The 18,601-nt window shown below is 39.8% G+C and overlaps 1 protein-coding gene across 3 annotated transcripts in view; it reads left to right on the forward strand.

Moving 5' to 3' along the window:
* Positions 1-1,048: 1,048 nt before the first annotated feature.
* The window catches only part of RNF19A (ring finger protein 19A, RBR E3 ubiquitin protein ligase), a 57,203-nt gene continuing 39,650 nt past the window's right edge, over positions 1,049-18,601 (forward strand). The window contains exons 1-2 of one of the 3 annotated variants that reach the window (XM_059474543.1): positions 1,049-1,192; positions 4,116-4,270. The gene's annotated coding sequence lies outside the window, so the exon portion shown is untranslated. Of the gene's footprint in view, positions 1,193-1,400; positions 1,532-1,699; positions 1,818-4,115; positions 4,271-18,601 lie in introns of those variants that run through there. The other 2 variants (XM_059474561.1, XM_059474552.1) reach the window with 2 other exon arrangements.

Consider the following 18,601-nt stretch of genomic DNA (forward strand, 5'->3'; position numbering starts at 1 on the left):
CACATGTTAAATGCAGGCTGGGTGATTAATAACTTTTTCCAGAGTAAGTTTTCAGGTTTCATACCAGCTTAATGGAAGAACCACTAGTCATAAGCACAGGATCAGCTCCAGTTCCACAGAATTCTGAAACGGCAGTGTAAATGATTAACTAGGGGGGAAAAAAACCACACGATTTAAATCCAATGTAAAAATAATGTAGGCAGAGAATTCTGAAACATGAGATTCGGAATTGGGCCAGGAGTGGAGGTCAGGAGCAGCAAGCCGGCTGTGGGAGAGGGCGGCAGCTACGACGGGGTTGCAGAAGGAGGGAATCCCGTGGAAGACCGCACGGAGGTCGGTAGCCAAAGGAGAGCAGAGCCCGACCTCAGGGACGGGCGGGCGATACAGGCCGGCCGGAGGCAGCCCAGGCTGGGGCTGCGGGACGCCCGGGGCCGACCGCAGCTCAATGCAGAACAGGGCCATGCCTGAAGGAACAGATGGGGGCTCGTGGGCAAATTCTGAGGCGGCTTCTGTTTCAAATGGCGCGGGGGGGAGGGGGGGGGAAAGAAGGTAAATCTGTATCTCGCAGCACGGAAACAAGGTTTTGTCATTTTGGCAAGTGAATCAGCGCTCAGCAGCACGACCTATTGAAACGCCCCGATAGTTTGTTCTTCGCCTCACACTTTTCCATTTCCATAGGTGTGAAGCCCACGGAACTGTACACGCATATAACCCTGTACCTTGTGCTGCTACTGCGGCTAGCAGCGCTGCGGCGTCCCCCGCCACGGGGGCAGAGACACCGCACCCACCCCGCCGGCTCCGAGCATCCCCCGCACGGCACCGGGGCCGGCAGGGAGCGGGGATCGCGTGAGGCGCCCCGGGCCCACCGTGGGGTCCGCAACGCTCCCGCCCGCCGGAGCCGCCCAGCCGGGGGCGGGCGAGGGGCGGCACCGCCGTGCGCGTTGAGCTCAGCGCGTCGCGGAAACCGACGGTCCGGGCGCCGCCTCCCTGCCGGGCAGCCCCGGCCCCGGCCCCGCGTCGCCCCGCCCCGCCCCGGCCGGGCGGTGCCGCCCCCTCCGTTCCTCACTCGCACTCACACACACACGCATAGACACACACACACATAGACACACACACACGGAGGCGCTTCCTGCGCGGCGCCGGGCTCGGGCGGGCGGGCGGAGCAGCGCCGCTTCCTCCGGCCGACTCACAGGTACCGGGGGTGGGTCCGCGGCGGGGCGGGGGGCGCCGAGGGGCGCGGTGGCGGCGTTCCCCGGCTCGGGCCTCCGCCGGCGGCCGCCGCCCTGAGCGTGGCGGCGGGTGAGGGGTGGAGCGGAACCTCCGAGCTGGAGCCGCCTCTGGGAGGGAGCCCGAGCGCGGGGGGGAGAGGGCCCGAGAGCGTCCTGGGGGCCGGGGGGAAGTCGGCGGCGTCCCCCGCTGCTGCTCACATTGCTGGAGGGTGAAGTCATCGTGCCCATTGTCTCCCCCCGGGCGGAGCGGCCCGTGGCGGAGGAGGGGGGCACGGCCGGCTCCAGGGCTCGGGGAGCCCCGGGTGGGTCCCGCTCGGCCCCGACGCGGTGTGCGGGGAGGAGCTGCCGCCCGCCGCCAGCCTGGGTGGGCCGCGGGGCCCCTCGGCCGTCGCCGCGCTCCCGCCGCCCGGCAGCGGCCCGGGGGCCTGGGAACTCCGGCACTGGAACTTGCGGGGCACCGGCAGACCTGGCACGGGGAGGGGAACGCGAGCAGCTCCCGGGCCTCCGGCACCCCGGGGGCAGCGTTCGCACCTCCCCCCGGAGAGCTTCTCGTTGACCTCTCCGTGTGCGTTGCCCAGCCCGGATCCGGTGGGTCGGAGGAGTTTGCAGGGCTAGTGCATCTCGGCTGTGAAGGCGGTGGGGGACAAGCAGTGGGAATAGCCCGCGTCCTGCCGGGTGTTTTCCTTGCATAGGTCCTTCTGCAAAGCTGGGAGTTTTCCACCTAGCAGTTTGCTAGACACACAGCAGCTACTGCAGGCGCACCTTTGAAAGACAGGGAAGAATTGGTAACAAACTGTGTGAAAGCCAGCGTGCATGTAAGTGAGCTGAAGAGGTGATGGCTGGCAAAGGGAAGGCTCCTTCTGCCTTTCTCGTTCTGCTCCAGGACTGCCTCTTGACAGAAGGAAATGGGGCTTTGCCAGAGGGGTAGGAGTGGAATGGAGTTATGGGGATATACCAAAGGGACAGTAGTAGAATGCTGTTAGTGCTGAGCTGAGAAATCAAAATTTGAAGCCTTCATGCCCTTGTGGTTGCTTATTGGATATATGTCTGTGTTTTTCCATGAGGAACACAACAAATCTTGTTTCCATTGAAATACTGTAGTTGGCATTGGTACTGATTAGAGAGCTCTGTCTCAACTGTCATCAAGGATGGCATTATTTTATTAAGCACAGTTTGGGGAAACATATCTTGCAGGGCTTAATTCTGGAGACAAAACTAAACATAAATTAATTTTGAGAATTAATTTTCTCCCTCAATGTTTTTTTACTCACTAATCTTTTTGTTAGTCAGAGAACCATATTTCACTGTCTGATTAAATGTTTCTTTTTAAATTCGTTGGAAAAGAAAGTTTCTGGTTTAATATCCAGGTCAGACTGAAGTAAAATTCTGAATTGCCCACCTAACAGAATTCACTTGAATGCTTAGAAATGATGGCTGTGTAACATTACTTAACAGTTTACAAAATCTGGTACTTATTTAACTGTAAACATTTAAATGCTTGTACTTCAAGCTTTCAGAAAGCTGAGAAAGCATTTTTTTATTCTTAATTGCATATGAACTCAGCCTGTTTGTCCAGAAAATGAAAGTTTTGCTTTTGCACAATGATAATAATGCTGATCTTAAAAACGAGTTCAGTAAAAGGCTTACATATGTATAACTCTTCTGTGTGCATATTTCTTGAAGTATGCCAGTTTCAACTGAATTTTATACAATTCAGCATTTATAAAATGCTGAATTCAAGCTGTTATGTTTATGTTGTCAGCTATTTTTGATTTTGTGGATATAAGATCATAATTACTAAAAGAAGGAGTTGAAATGTTTGTGTGTTTTTCTTCTCTCCCCTTCAACTTAAATCTGTCAGACAAATGACACATTCCTTATGCAGAGCAATCATCAGATTTTGATTAATTGTACTAGCTGAAGCTCAGGAGGAAAGAAGATGCTTGACAGATGTATTTGTTTACCTTCATAGTGTGTACAAATTCTGGTCTCTCCATTAGTAAATGAATCGTTTAAACTCCCTTAGCTATGAGATTCCCAGTTAACATTTAAAAATGCATTAGGAAAACTTGATTTATGTAAATATTATCAACCTGTGAAGGAACACAAGCCCTTGAATTCTTTTGGCAGTTAGGTAGAGTCTTTTGTGGTGGAAAATATATGTTATATGGTTTTCTTCTCCCATATTCTTAATTAACAGCATTTAGCTACTATTCCCCTATGAGAAACAGGGGAGCTACTATGAGAAAAACTTCAGACTGAATTTGTTTGGTGAGTAGGTGATTCTTCCTAACTAGTACAGTAGGTAGAGTCTTCTCCCCTGTTTACTGGGCCTGTTTGATTTGTGCTTAGTCTTACTAAACTATTCCTTTTAAAGATCCAAAACAAACACCACTCCCCTTCCTTCCAGGATGACAGTGTAGGATGCCTAAATCTTTTCATAGGACTCCTGAATCCTGGTTTGGAAGCACTAAGAAAGATGTTTGAGCTCTGAAGTACAGCTTTAGTACTCTGGACCACTGTCCTCTGATGGCCTTTAGCCAAGCTGGTGCTCTCCATTATGGGGTCAGTTTACTCTGGCCCATGGTCAGACATCCATATTAGCTTTGTGATTTGTTTTCTGAATTGTACCTAAACATCATGTACTGGCTTAGCAGAATAAATTCAAATACCTGAATTAAATGAACTGATGGATACATGTTTTGGGTTCTACTCCTAGTGTGATTTTTGGTTAGTAGCTGAGATGCGAGTCAGTCCAGTTCTTTCTGAGGGTTGGTGCATCTTGAATGGTTGGTAATCTTTGAATGATTAGTAAAAGTATTCATTTTAACACTGGCTTATCTATATAGAAGTTGATTTTAGATTTTTGTCTTGTGTTTGTCTTAGCTGCATTTCCATTGTGCCTTCTGTGTTAGCTGATCGAAGATGTGTAGCTGAATAAACTGGTGTACCTAATACAGCTTCAAGACCCTGGGACTGGTGTTGGATCTTACTGCTAAAAGCATGTGAATTGCACCTGGAGACAGACTTCTACCAAGAAGGTAAAAAGTTACATTTAATCTTAGAGAACTGATTGTTTTTATTAGTGTTGCAATTTACCATTTTTCCCCAAGTAGGAAGAATATGGAAGAGGCTGTATCAGTACCTCTTAAAACAGTTGTTTAGGTTTTTTTTTAATGTTCCTATTTTTTTGCAAGAGGAGACTTCCTTTTCTTCATGAGTCTCTGAAGTGGAACTTTTATTCTTGTTTTACTTTAATTTTAGTTAATTTCTAGTAGTTTGTATTTTAAATCATCAATGAAATAATCTTTAAGGAAAACCATATACCTTTGTGTGTTGTATATAGATTACACTTGAGATACTGTTGTGGTCTGTTTTAACCCAGAAAGAAACTTTCAAGTAAAATTACACTCTTCCCCCTTAAGTATTTACTTGAGGGATTACTTCAGCAGATTTCTTCAGGCCCTTAAAAATTTTATTTTATTTCTTGGTGCATTGTAATAATAAATAGGTGTTTAGTCTGTTGCTGATATTTATGTATTGACAGATTTCTTTCAAACTTGTGTAAACTAATGCTCACCTCATTATTGCAGATATTTTTGTAAGTTTATTTTTTAGTTGATGGAAAGAGACTTTGTGGAAGAGATTTCGTTCATCTGAGTCATAAGGTGCCTTAGTCTTTTCTTCAGTGATCTTGATTGTTCCATGTACATTTCTGGTGGTTCTCAAGCACTTCATAACTGTGTTTTACCTTGGTTTTGGTTGCTGGTCCTTCTCTGGCATGAGTTGCTTGTTTTTTCTGGTTTTTTTCCTCTTAATGCAAGTACTGATTCAAAGCAATGGGTATCTAGAAAGAGCTGTAAATGCTGTGTGGGACTAGAATATTACAGGGCTCTACAAGAACTTTTCTTCCTGTTGTGAGCATGTCTTATGTCAGCTGGTTTGGAATGGTTTTTGAGTTTTCAAAGTAGAATTTGTAGAAAGAAGAAAAGCCCCACAGCTGAGCTGTGAGATGTCATTTGTGATACGACCCTTAGGTCTTCCATCATTATGGCAAGTGAGAAGGGGTTTGTGTGTCTGTTTTGCTTTGCCTTCATTGATGTTGTAGCATACTTCTTAGAAGAATTAACCATACCTTGGGGCTTATCCATGGAACAAGAAAAAGTAGGAGTACTTACATTTTAGGTTACTTCTTTTGTAATGGAAGGATTACTGTAGATTTTTCCACTTTTAAACTGTAGATTGAAGTCAATCACCTGCTGGGCAGCTGGTAGCCTCCTGTTGGACATGTAGCCAGACACAAAATGAGAACAGTTGTTGTGGGGTTTTGGGTTTTTTTGAAGGGCAAGTTTCCAGAGATTCACTTTGCATCTAGACATACTGCAACAGTCTGAAAAGCTGTAAAGCAACTTGGCAAAATGACCTAGTGAAATGAGCTTAAAGTTTCATATATACAGGTGTTTCCTCAGGCATTAAACTTCCTCTCTTTAGAGGCCATCCCCATATGATGTCTTTAGCAAGACATTTAAAGGGCACCTTGCAGAAATAAATGTTTGTACCAATTGAGTTTGGTATAGTCACTTGTTTTTGCTTCCTAAATAGAGCACAACTCTGTTAATGCAAGTATCCTGTTATTGTTCAGCACAAACTGTCATTGTGGGACTATGTCAGTTCTGTTCTGCTTCCATTTATAGTTGAGACAAATTACTGTTAAACAAACATTTTTCCATAGGTCCTTTAGTTGCTCCCATAAGGCAGATTAGAGCTTTCTCTAAATTGGAGTGCCTAGCTGTCCCCTTCTGTTGTTCCATTTAGTGGATGAGGAACTGCTTCAGCAAAAGGACTAACTCTGGGGAAATTGTATGCAGTAAGAATCATGTTGTTTGTTCTCATTGTGTTTCACTGATGCTGCATATCCTTAACAAATAAAATCACCACTTTTAAGTTTCTTGGTTAATGATCAGCTTTTTCACGTAAAAACAAACTCTGTGAGCCACATCAGGTAATGAAGTTTTATTTTATCCTAAAATGCTTAATGTGTCAGACCGTTCCAGCTGTAGTGTTTAGGTGCATTGTGTCTGACTTCTGGTGAGACAAATTTACACATATTTGCAAGAAATGTTTTTTTAGGGAGTGCAAAGTGGTCTTGCACCTTAGGGATCTTGTGAACAGTGGAGGCTCAGATGGGACTGAGGGTTTTCGTTGAGGCATGGGGCTTTGGCAGTGCTGCCTGCTAGTGTTCTGGATATGATGGCACCACAGCACTAGTGCTGCTGTGCCTTGTTTTTATTTTTAAGTATTTATACAAAATAACCTTGTTAACTGCTCTTAGACAAATAAGAGTCTTTCATTGCACCATAAGAGTTGCATTCCAGAGGAAAAGAGTATTGGTGTTGCTGTGCCTAAATGCGTCATTCATCTGTTTCCTTTGCTAAAAGTACATGGTGCACAGAACTCACTGTATACTTCTGTGAAACTGGACAAGGGGAGGGATGTTTTGGCAGATCTTCTGCAGTATTGCCATTCAGAACTCAATCTCAGGAAGAAACATTTATACTTTTTTTAGGAAATAGAAGGCTTTTATTTTGTGTAAATTAGATAGTTGAGGAGTGCTTTATGCTTTTTATGACCTGCAAATTAGGGCCATGTGCCAAGGCCCTATTCAGTGTGGCAGCTCTTCCTTGTATCAACATCTAATAGGACTTTACCAGTAAATGTTTTGAGTATTAATTAACATCTGTACAGGAACTGTGTATAATAAGTGACAGTGCTGACAGAGTGGTTGTTGCAACATACTGTTTGGATTTTCTCCTTCATATCAAGATGTGTTATGTAGGGAACTTCCAGGTGTCCCTCAGACTTCTGATAGTGGAAGAACATTTGGATGGGAATAAATGGTGATTGTGGTGGCATCATTCTACTGGCAAGTTGAAGCCTGATAACAAACGTTTTCTTCTGGTCAGTGATTGGGAACTATCTTACTCTGAGGCTGCCTTTCATGTTTCCATGATAAGCAGTCTAATACATTGATCAATGCAAAGAAATGTGTCTGGAAGGTGGAGTGTGTTGAAGGTTACTTTATTTTTAGATTGTGTACTGGGAAAATTACTTTAATCAAAGTGTTCTCCACTGTGTGTCCTAGTGGAGGTGCTCTGATTTTGTGTTCTACTATCTGTTACGTCAAATATAAACAGAATAAAGCATTTTCAATTACCTTTTTTCCCTGAGTTGAAGACCTTGCTTCAGTTTACTGAGACAAGCAGCTACCTTTTCATTTTCATTTTACCTGTGAAGCTGTATCAGATACTTAGTTTTTGTCTGATTTTGCTTTTTTCAAAAGAAGGTAAGCTTTCCTTTATATGATACTGCTAAAAACATCTTGAGAGACCAGGAGCCCTTTTACTCAGGGTCAGAGATGGATGTATCAAGCTTCTAGCTCCTTTTTAAGTGAAAGGAATGATAGTGCTTATAGTCTGTGAAGCCAGGCTGTTGCTTTACTGAAGTGTAAGATTTTACAGTCAGTGTAAGTTTTATCTGTGGGACAACATAGAGGGGAAACCTAAAAAGCTGTTGTGCACACTGCTCTTCATTTCACACCAGCATGGTTTTAAGCCATCTGCTTTTTGATTGAGAGGTTTTAGTACCTAATGACCAAAAGTATTTTCCTCATAAAGTGACTAGTTTGGGTTTTTTTTAATCTCCTTTCTTTCTTTACCTTCCTATTCCTATTTGCAGTTGCACTTTCTTCCCTTTGTGTGCCAGTATGCTTTGTTTGGACTTTGTGGTGGTTTCTTCAGCGTAGCTGAAGAAAAGTAGACTTCGCCTTCTGTGACCTGACACCAGGCAGAAATTCTGCCAGGGCAAGAATAGAAGAGAGCTTGTAAACTCAGCACAGGAGTCCTGAGTCTTTCCATTATTAACAATTAAAGATGATTCCAAGATAAATTAGGTAATGGATTAACTAAGTCATGAAACGAGAACAAGGGTAAACAAAGAGAAATATCCTGCTTTGCAAGAATTTAGATTATTAGGATTACATGCTGCCTGTATGTCTGGGAAAGGAAGAACAAACTTCCCTGTTTTCAGTGTTTAACTTAGTTAGTAGATAAGGTATATGATGTGTCAGATTAATTCAACAGCAGAAGATAAGTTTAAGCTTTGCAGGAGGTGTTTTTACTGGGGAATGGGTTAAGAAATGGAAGCATCCTGTTTAGTCCTGCCCAGCAATGCCACAGCTTTTTCTTTAAAACTGTAAGCAGTGAAAACAGTTTCTTCCTACCTCCTACACCCTGTCCTAATCAGCATAATATCTTGGCTGGATCTAGACCAAGAACTGCTGATTGAGTAAAACACTAAGACAGTGACATGGTTTTGTTTTCATTGTTCCTTTTTTCTGTTTTGTTTCTGAGGTGTGAAATATTGCTGGGGTTTTTTTTAGGGCTATACAGTCATATCCTTTTTCTTATCTCAAACGTCATACAATATTACCTTTCTGTTTTAAGGGTAACAGATAATTTGGAAGTAACAGTTGCAACCTGAATTGTCTTTCACAAACTGTGGGGATCTTTGCACTATATACTTTTTAAAGCCACTTTATGGAAAATTACATATGCACAATTAATGTAAAAGCCACACTATGCTGCATTTGTGGGATGAAGTCTCTTAAACTATCTGTAAATTTGCTTTTGTTTCTCTGTGGTGGATAAAAATTTAAAAAAAAATATTGGTAATAAAGAATATTTTATATGGTTGATATTTCTTATGAAATGGTGAAAATGCACCTCTAAGTATGCAGATGAATAGTTTTATTGTCCTAAAAATCATTCAGTGAGAGAATAAATTAGAATCCCAAAAGGAAGGAGCTTCCAATTGGCAGTGCAGTGAAGAGAAATGCAACACTTCAGGGGAAGCCTTGTGTAGATTGATGCTTTTATCTGTAAAAATGCAGTGTGGGTAGTGAAACTGTAAAATGCAGTCTTTTTGAAGTTAGAGGTATTCACCTTTAAAGTTCATCTCTGAAATAGGGTGCTTTATACAGTGTTACTGTGGATTAGTACCTGGATATGGGTGATTTTGGAGTATTAGATGATGAAGTCTTGTTTTGGTGATCTGATTTTCCTTCAAAAAAAGGGGGTTTATTAGATTTAACTTCATTATCACAAGTGTCAAGTCATAAAAACAGTTGACTGGAGTATGGCTTTGAGTATGTTTTATTGAAGGCAGTGCCTACTTGGAATAACTGTTAACTTATCTATGTTAATTCTGCAAAACAGTGCATTTTGTAGGTGAAGAATGGCTCAGGTTTTCATTGTGTATAGAATGCAAGAACTCTGTCTATTGTAAAGACAGGGAAAATAGCTCTAGGATGCTGGTAGTTTAACTGTTTCTCAGAAACCATGATAATGAATGCACCAGAAATACCAGAAAGGGCAAGGTGTGCCTTCTGCAGCAATTACATGACTGGTTTGGCTTGTAATTGCTTTGAAATGTGAAGGATTGCACATGCAAATGGAGAGTGAAACAGATTCTGCCACTGTATGCAATTAATTGTAATTTTAAGGTTTCAGGTAAAAGTCTCAAATGTTAAGAAAGGCCAGAATTAAAGTTGAAGAAGCAACCATAGCTGGATTTTCATTTGTGCCTAACTTTATTAAGTTACTGTTCTTAATTGTACGGCTGTGGTTTTTTGGGTTTTTTCCCCCTGCAGAGGCATTTTTCAGAATACAGTTGCTGTCTCTACTGGGGCATCCATCTACTTTGGGCAGATATAAACCTAGTCTCTAGGGCAATTATTTCCATTGAATAAGAGATATAATGCAAATAGAGCAAAAAAAGATTTTTATCTTGTCTGAAATAGACATCTGAATCTTGGCCATGTGTGGTGGGGGTAGGGATGTGTGTACACTATTGATACTGCAGGTATCTTTGATCATATTTACTGGGTAACACGCCCAAGAACTTAGTTTCATTTAGGCTATGTCAGGTCAGGCATCTGAGGTGGTAAATAAATTGATCCTTAATCAGGTTCTAATATTGCATCTGTTAACAGGGATAATAACCATGCTACTTCAGTGGAATGAGTATGGTTTTGACTATTTCAGCAACATGAATCTAACATATTGGTGCTCTGCAATGGCTTAGGGGAAATCAATTTCTGCTTTCAATGTAGCATTATGCAGTAGTTATTTGTTTGTTTATCTATTTATTTTGGGGGGAGCACAGTGAGTAAGAATAAACAAAATCCTGACCAGTGACTTGGTAAGTGTGCACCAGGCAAAGATAGTACTGGGGGGGAAGGGATAAAAGCCATGCAGTTAAACTGTCATAATGTACTTCAGCAATCATTTCCAAATGCAACTTCATCAAGTAAAGAGAATTATTTCTAATGTAGTTTGTGTGTTGTTTTCTATCCATTAAAAAATAATTGAAGTCATATCAGGAGGTTTGGAAGCTACTCACTAGGCAGACTGCTGCTGTTTGAGCTAGTAGTATTTAATAATTCTGTGTCATGCTTTATAGGGATTGACCCAAGACAGTGTGATCCATGTGTTTGTGTAGAGTGTTTTATCTCTGCCTTTGGACTGTAGAGGATGGGCAATAGAGGAAGGCTTACTTTGAAAGTACAAGCTGCTTCTGCTGGTTTTTTTTTTTTTTTGTCACTGGCAATGTAACTTTCACTTTCTGCATCATTAATAGCGTTTTATGCAAATCCTGTTCATATTTAGCCAGTTAAGATTTTTTTTTTAGGCTGATACCTTAGTTGATCTAAAATCATATCCTTTTCAATACCTAATCTGATGTCTTTTCTGTTTCTCTCCTGTGATTTGGAGAGGCTTTCTCTTTCTGTTTCCTGTTCAACTATTCTGTAGAATCTTTCTTGCCTTTGTTGGCTTGTTTTCCTCCAGTGTTTGTGATCAGCCAGTCTGTTCTGTCTCTCATACATAATCTCTTATTACTTGTGCTAAAGTTCACAGATTACTTCCCCAAACAACAACTGATGGCTTCCTCACTCTGCAGTCCCCTTTTTTGTTCTTATATTTTTCTCGTTAGCATGCTCTGATGGAGTTGCTGTTCAACCATCCAGTTTCGGTGCAGGTTTCTGCCTTTCTGGCAGCCACCACTTTGACTATTGCTAAAATTGCAACACAGTTTAGGTTGCAATCCCACCCTCTCCACATTTGGTTGAAATTTCTTCTACATTGCTGCCACTTATTAGTTGGATGTTGGAAAGGATAAATCAGCTTCCTACCTTTATTTTCTGGTACTTTGATCAAGGCATATTGTTCACCTGGAAGTGAAAGGAAGATTCTATTCAGTTCTAGGCTGGATCAAGTTTAGTAGAGATATTAGCAAATAAAATACATGCTCTTTGCTGAAGACTCGTATTTCTCATATTCCAAAAAACTTGCAAGCATGGGTATATTCGCCTTTCTGGAAGGGTGATAAAATGTACATCCAAGTTATACAGGCCAGAATTCAAATTCCAGCTTCAGTGTGCTAGTGTTGAACATTTCCAGAGAAAATACTGCAAGTTTTTGATTTATTTTCTCTTCCAGGATAATTTTCTCCATTAGATTGTTGTGGTTTTTTGAGCTGTGGTGGTTTTTTTTTGTTATTGTCTTAAGTACTTTGGTCGAAATAAGAGTTCTAAAGAACATTCTAGTGTATAACTTTCAGCCCAGTTTGCTTGAGAAGATTCTAAGCAGGTTGGAAAATAGGATGTTAGAGTGGGAAGTGTTAGGCAGTCATAATAGTAACTAGCCTTTCTTTTAACAAGAAAATACTTCTTTTGAAGTAAATTACTTGCTAAACTCTAAAAATGAGGTGGGTCACAGTGCGTTAAACTTACCACTTTATTTTCTGTTTTCAATAGCATGGAGATATTTTTCCAGTTGGACTTAATCTGGCTGTGTGCTTGCATTCTCCTCCCCCATAACATCTGCTGTTTAACCATGAGGTGCTGTATCCATCCTTGCTTTACAAGCCTGCTGCTGCTTTTGTAGGGCTGCTGTACTCTGTTGTGTGCTGCTGGTATCCGGCACCTGTAGAGTGAGTTCTGGTAAATGATTGCCTTCTGGAGTTAGTGTATAAGCTAGTTTGGAAACTTGGCTAGCAGGACGTTGTTAATTTAGCAAATAACCACAGTGATTTAAAATGTTAATACTCATTACCACCTTCTACTTATTAATGACTTTCTCTTGGAATTTACTAACCTATAGCCATTCATATAACGCAGTGAGTGTCCCTGCTCCTATTCACATCCAAAGATTTAGCTTAAACTTCTACTTATTAATGACTTTCTCTTGGAATTTACTAACCTACAGCCATTCATATAACGCAGTGAGTGTCCCTGCTCCTATTCACATCCAAAGATTTAGCTTAAACCTCTGATACAGACAGTTTAAACCAAACGCCTGACCTCACTCTGAAGAGTGAAACGTGGTCCTGTTCTGAATTGGTGCTTCAGGGTGGGTTAACCTGCAACAAGAGATAGCATGGGCCATTGCTTGTACTTATTTAACCCTCTGAAGCTAATTCAGTCGGGGCTGCTTCTGTAGGATCTGAAAATATGTAGTGAAGCTTACTGAGCATAAAGTTCCTCTATACCAGAGCCTCTGTACATTGGAAAAGTTGTATTCTCTTTAGTATTTAAATATTTTAATATTTTAAAATGCATGCATATCTACCTACATTCATGTCAATCCATGTCTCTGTCCACACTGAGTTGCTTTGTGCATTGTTGGAGGAATTTATGTTAAAATACAAAAAACCTGCAAGCTGCCTAATTGCACATCAATATAATTTTGTAAATGCATTTTTTCATGCTGAAATACATTTCTTAAAGGTATATTTAGCTTAATTAGTCTTAAGCAAGTCCAGATGTTACTGTAACTTCAGTGATAACTGATTTATAAAACAAGAAGTATGTTTGAACTGAAACTGAGGGCACATTGAAAACAAGTGATGTAGTATCTCATGGAATTATGCAATCTAGTTTAAAGGGGGATTTTGTGTTGTTAGCTTGTTTGAACTATCATATCCCTAGATATTTTACTACATTATTTTGGTGATGCTGAGGATTTTCTTCATATATTTACAGCTTGAAGTGACATTACTGTTTTCTTGTCACTGTGATCATTTATTTTATGCTTAGGGCCACAGAGCATGCATGGCTTGCTAGTACTGTGAAATAATACCCTGTGGTTGCTTTCTTGTAATGAAGTAGCAAGATAAATATTAAATTATATGTTCTAGCAGGTAACATAAGGAAATGCTTGAAAGATCTCCTGCACTGACAAAGTTTGTTTTTCAGAAGTTTAAATAGCTTTTCAATGAAATTATACACCTGCTTCCTCTAATGTATTTGTGTAACATTTTTCTTTGGAACTGCAGGAGGAAATAAATGGTTTCAAGTAAACAGTGAAGCTCCTGACTTCAAAGTACTTCTTTCAAAAGTGAAACAACTTTCCCTTCTTAAATAAATAAAAACCAAACATAACTTCCCATCTTACATTTTTTATTTTATGTATAAATCTGAAGGGATTTTCATCTTGAGTCTTTCATAGCAAAAGAACTATTAATGTCAAACACCTCAAATTAGATTATATTAGGGACATGGTTTAGTGGTGCATTTAGTAGTGTTAGGTTAACAGTAGGACTCAATGGCTTTGGGTGTCTTTTCCAACATAACTGATTCTGTGAATTTGTGTTGGAAAAGGTTTACTGGACTTAATTTTTCATATCTTTATTGTAGTGGTGTAAAAAGAAAAGTTTTCCATGGAGATGAGCCCTCTTGTTGAAAGAGGCAATACAGATAATTTTTTGTAGTGGTACTGCAGGGCAGTGTCTTTTCTTCTTCAGTGACTCCTTACCTAGAGTATGCCAAAAACAGACTAGATGGTATCTATCTCATGCTTTGCTTAACCAGGACATTACTTAAGGAATATAATTAAAATAGAATAGTTTTTACTGGCAAAGGTTGCTTAATTAGGATGTCTGTAGATACTTGATTTTCAAATGCATGCAAATATGCAGAATTGTTGGATGCCCTTTTGTTTTTGTTTTTCTTACAACAGCTACAGTATTGAATGCTGCTGAAATTCTGTCATGTCGAGGTTTCACTGCCAGTTCATTTCTTCTGCAGAGCTGACCTGTGAGGATTGCTTCCCCACATTCTCCTGGGATGCCATGTGTTTAATATTCTTGCTATGTCTCTATAAGTGTGTGGTTAGCATTTTAAAAGATGTGATGCTTTTTGTTTGCTTTGGTTTGTTACCAAAACTTTAATAAAAAGTTTTCTCCTTTTATATTGCGCTCTGTAATGAAGTACTTTCAGCAATCTCTTGGAAATAATGTAATTTCCAAGATTTTTACTAGTTCAGCTCTATTTCATGGCAGCTTTTTGGTTACTTTGGAGAAATATTTATCAAGTCCATGATTGGTGAAATATTTTATTCTTGTTGACAAGCCAGAGCAGGTGTGAACTACATACAAATACAAGGACTATGTTTTATTAACTCAATGCTCTCCTTGGCTCAGTAAGGCTGATTTCCTCTTACCTTTATTCAGGGCATAATACCAAATATTTGTATCAAAATTGTGAAATTATTTGGCACAAGAAATCTCTGTCACAGCTAGATGAGATTCTACTTTGATTCATTAGAATAAAGCTACTTTAATTCCTTTTTAAGGAAGCTTTTCTTCTCAAGCTTGTTTATTGGTTAGAATCAGTTACATTATAATATCGTATATATAATATATTGCTTTTCATCATGTATTTGATATTTTGGGAAAGATTAAAAATAAAAATCAACATATTTGCTGGAAAACCGAGATACTAATACACATTTCAAGGTTATCTGTGTATTTTAATGCTTATAACTAGCTTGTTCCTCAGCAAAAATTGTGGGTTAATACTCTTTTTTAAAAGGCAGACTTTGAGTTACTAGAACATCTGAAATCCAAGGCATCAGTTAAAAAATTCTCCTTCTTGCCAGTTGTGATTGCAGACTATTCTATATCTAATTACTATATTTCTGAGGCATTTAAAATAATGAGGAAAAATAAGATTTGGAATAAAAATAATTCTTTTGAATAATTGGATTGGTGTTACAACATTAGATTTCTTTAAAAAAATAATTAATTTGAAAAAACGTGTGGACTATTATAGAGGTTATATGTAATGAGAAGGGAATATTGAAATTAGAGGGAGTTATTTCACCCTGTTCTGTAGAGGAAAAACTAAGAAAGTTTACTGATATGCAGAGGATCAGAGTGCTCCTATATTCTTTTTCTTTTGGTAGCTGATACTTTAAATAACAGGAGTTCAAATTTCCCCTCTGCTTTTAAAATTAAACCAGTCTGAATCCAAGTTGCTTCCTCAGCCCAGAATGGTTAAGGACATAAATTATATGTTGGTTTGGAGAGACAAGTTTGTTTCTGACCCCTCTGGGTGGCTGGTGAAAACTTGGCAGCTTGGGATTAAATCAGAGTCAGCTGAAAGACATCCAGCCTGCTCCAGGGTGATTCTATCCCACCTTTAATAATGCTTCAAAATGAGAAAAAATGTGCCGTCAGTTTGCCATAAAATTTATTATTAAGACAAAAACGGTTCAGGATTCAATTTTATTAATTTCCTTCCCCCATAAATTAGTTTTGATTGAGGGACTGGGGGGTAGGGAGAATATTTTGGTGCAAAGTTGAAATTCAAGTGATTATTGTGGTCTCTAGTTGGGGTTATAGTCTGGTTCTGTTGTTCTTTTGTATATGCAATTAGACAGCTGTCTTAAAATGCCATGTGCCATCCTGAATCAAAATAATCTGGGTATTGACTGCCATTTTAACTTTTTGTAGAAAGGTTTCTCTTGAATAGCTAGCTTCTCTGTTTTTTTTTTTTAACCTACTTATTTTTCACTCCTCTTAAATAGCAGATGGGACAGACCAGAAGAAATGGTGTTCAAAGATGACAGGATTTTGCATTTGCATGGGAAAGTGATTTCAGAGCTTGTTGGTGTCATTGTATGTTCCTTCTCACAGTTCATTGAAGGAAGTCCTAGTGAAATGTAAATGCATTATCAACAACGTGTCTGTAAAATGGAGGCCCGGAGTTGTTGGGAATAAAGCTTCTTGTGTGGCAAAGCTGGAAAGCAAATGAAGGGTTCACTGTCATTTGGCACTGATGCTTGTTTGGCAGCCCTCCCAACTTTCTTATCTTGGCTGGTGTTCCATCAGTCAGTGAACCTGGATATGGAGCATGATGCATCAGAAAGACACCTGTGATATGACATAATATAAAGAAAAAGACCCAAATCTGTTTTCCTTTTCTGAACAATCCATAGTTACTCTACTATCTGTTAAAACTATGATTTTTAGATCAATTTGTCTGGTGAAATTTTGTCACTTTAAAAAATAATGAATCTTATGTAAGATCAAAAAAATCAATGGTGTTTCTTCTCCAGACTTGTTATTTCAGCCTGATTAATTTCCTGGTTTTCTGCTGACCATTGACAAAAGGAGAAACAAGTATTCTCCAACTGTTTGTAAATCTAGAAAATATGTAATTAACTGTATTACAGGTGGCTGTGTGTGGCTGTAAATGATGCAGAGATTTATGCAGTACTTCTCTCTGTCAAGCTCTGGTCATGCTCTTACTTCCCTGGGTAGCACTGCTGTTCCAAGGCTTCACATCTTTTTGGGTGGAAATTCAGTTCTGATACTAGAAAGATGAGGATAAGTTAGAACTTCTGTCCTCATATTATAGTGTGAGAACAAGAATATATTCAGTTGGATTAGTGGCAAATTAAATACTGATTTTTGAAGGAGCAGTTTTTGGAGTTTTTTGTTTCATTAGGCTGTTGGGCTCATTGCCATAGACTTTCTTGGGTATCACAGTGCTGAGAGAGAGATTTGGTATTTCTATGCATGGCAGTATAGAAGGTACTAGAACATACTGGCTGGGAGATAAATGTACTTTTGAATCTGAAACCACTCCATGTTTAGGGCCTGGGACCAATTGAGAATTTGTTGCACCTGTCATTTGCACAGTGGAGTCTTACATAGGCTGCAGAGAGAATCCTGAACTCAAAATTGGGAGTGACTTGTTATGATCTGATGAACTTGGAGGGTAATCAGGAATGTTGATTTATTTAAATAACAACATGTGTTTTCTCATGGCTACTGATATCTTGAAATGTAATAAAATTGTAATATCTTGTATGATTTATATTTGAGTAAAATATAGATTGGCCTTTAAAAATACAGATTGGCCTCTTCCTATTGAAAGACTATGTCTTAGACAAAAGCTACATCCACTCGCTTTCAATCAAGTACCTGAGCACTTTCAACAGAGGTTTTTTTAGCATGATGTAGTTCATTCTGTAATTTGCAAATTTATGAATTAGTAGACAGTTGGAAGTTTGCAGTTTCTTTTACAAAACATAATCGAATTAAGTAATTGCCTAAATAGCTTTTTGAAAATAAAATTGGGGATTACAGTAGTATATTATTGAAATCCTTTCAGGACTTACATTTCTGAATTAGTTTGAGTGATAATATAGCTGGTTTGGTCTTTTACATATTTATTTCTTGGTTAGGGAAGATTGCTTCGCTTTGGAGAAGCAAACCAAGGCCTTCAAGCTTTTAAAATCATTTTGTCATAACCTTTCCTTCTAAAGGTATCAGCACTTTCCTGTTACAATTTACAGAGTCAATACATTAAATTCTTTGAAATTGTTTTTGTCTGTTTTTTATCAAGTGTTTGTCTTTCCTTCTAGCTACATATGTCTTTCCTTCAAGGATGAGAAAAGTGTACTGTTGAATGGCATTAAATACCTCCAGGCTGCCATTACAGAGTGTGTATTTTGCCAAGCAGAGGAAAATGTAAAGGGTCCTTCTCCAGTGATGTCAGTCCTGTGGAGGGTATTGTAAAGTGAGCAGGAGATAAAAGAGAGAACCAGTTGTTTGTACTGGCACAGTCTGTGGATATTTGGAACTGATGATGGAGTTACATATGAAGGAGCAAAAAACATGCTTTGTTTCTGTTCCAAATGGTGGTGGGATTTTTAAATGGTTTTGAGGACATCCCATGGTGATGAGTGGCCTGGTGTGCTACATATATCAGAGTACAAGCAAAGGAGAGCAAGAGCAAGTTGTGGAGTTATTGTGGCTTAGTGCTTAGCAGCTCAGACAGAGGAGGCTGATGATTGCTGCCATCCCAGCCTGCCTGTGAGCTAAGACATGTTCTCCTCTGCCCATTGTCAGCTTTTCTGTGCATTGTCTCTCTGAGAGTTTGGCAAGTCACATTATCTGGCTGCTTCAAACATCTGCCTGTAAAATGAGTGATGCCTCCTTAAATGAGTGATGCCTCCTTTCTC

Source organism: Ammospiza nelsoni, chromosome 1 (genome assembly GCF_027579445.1).
Source record: "Ammospiza nelsoni isolate bAmmNel1 chromosome 1, bAmmNel1.pri, whole genome shotgun sequence".
Taxonomy (NCBI): Eukaryota; Metazoa; Chordata; class Aves; order Passeriformes; family Passerellidae; genus Ammospiza; species Ammospiza nelsoni.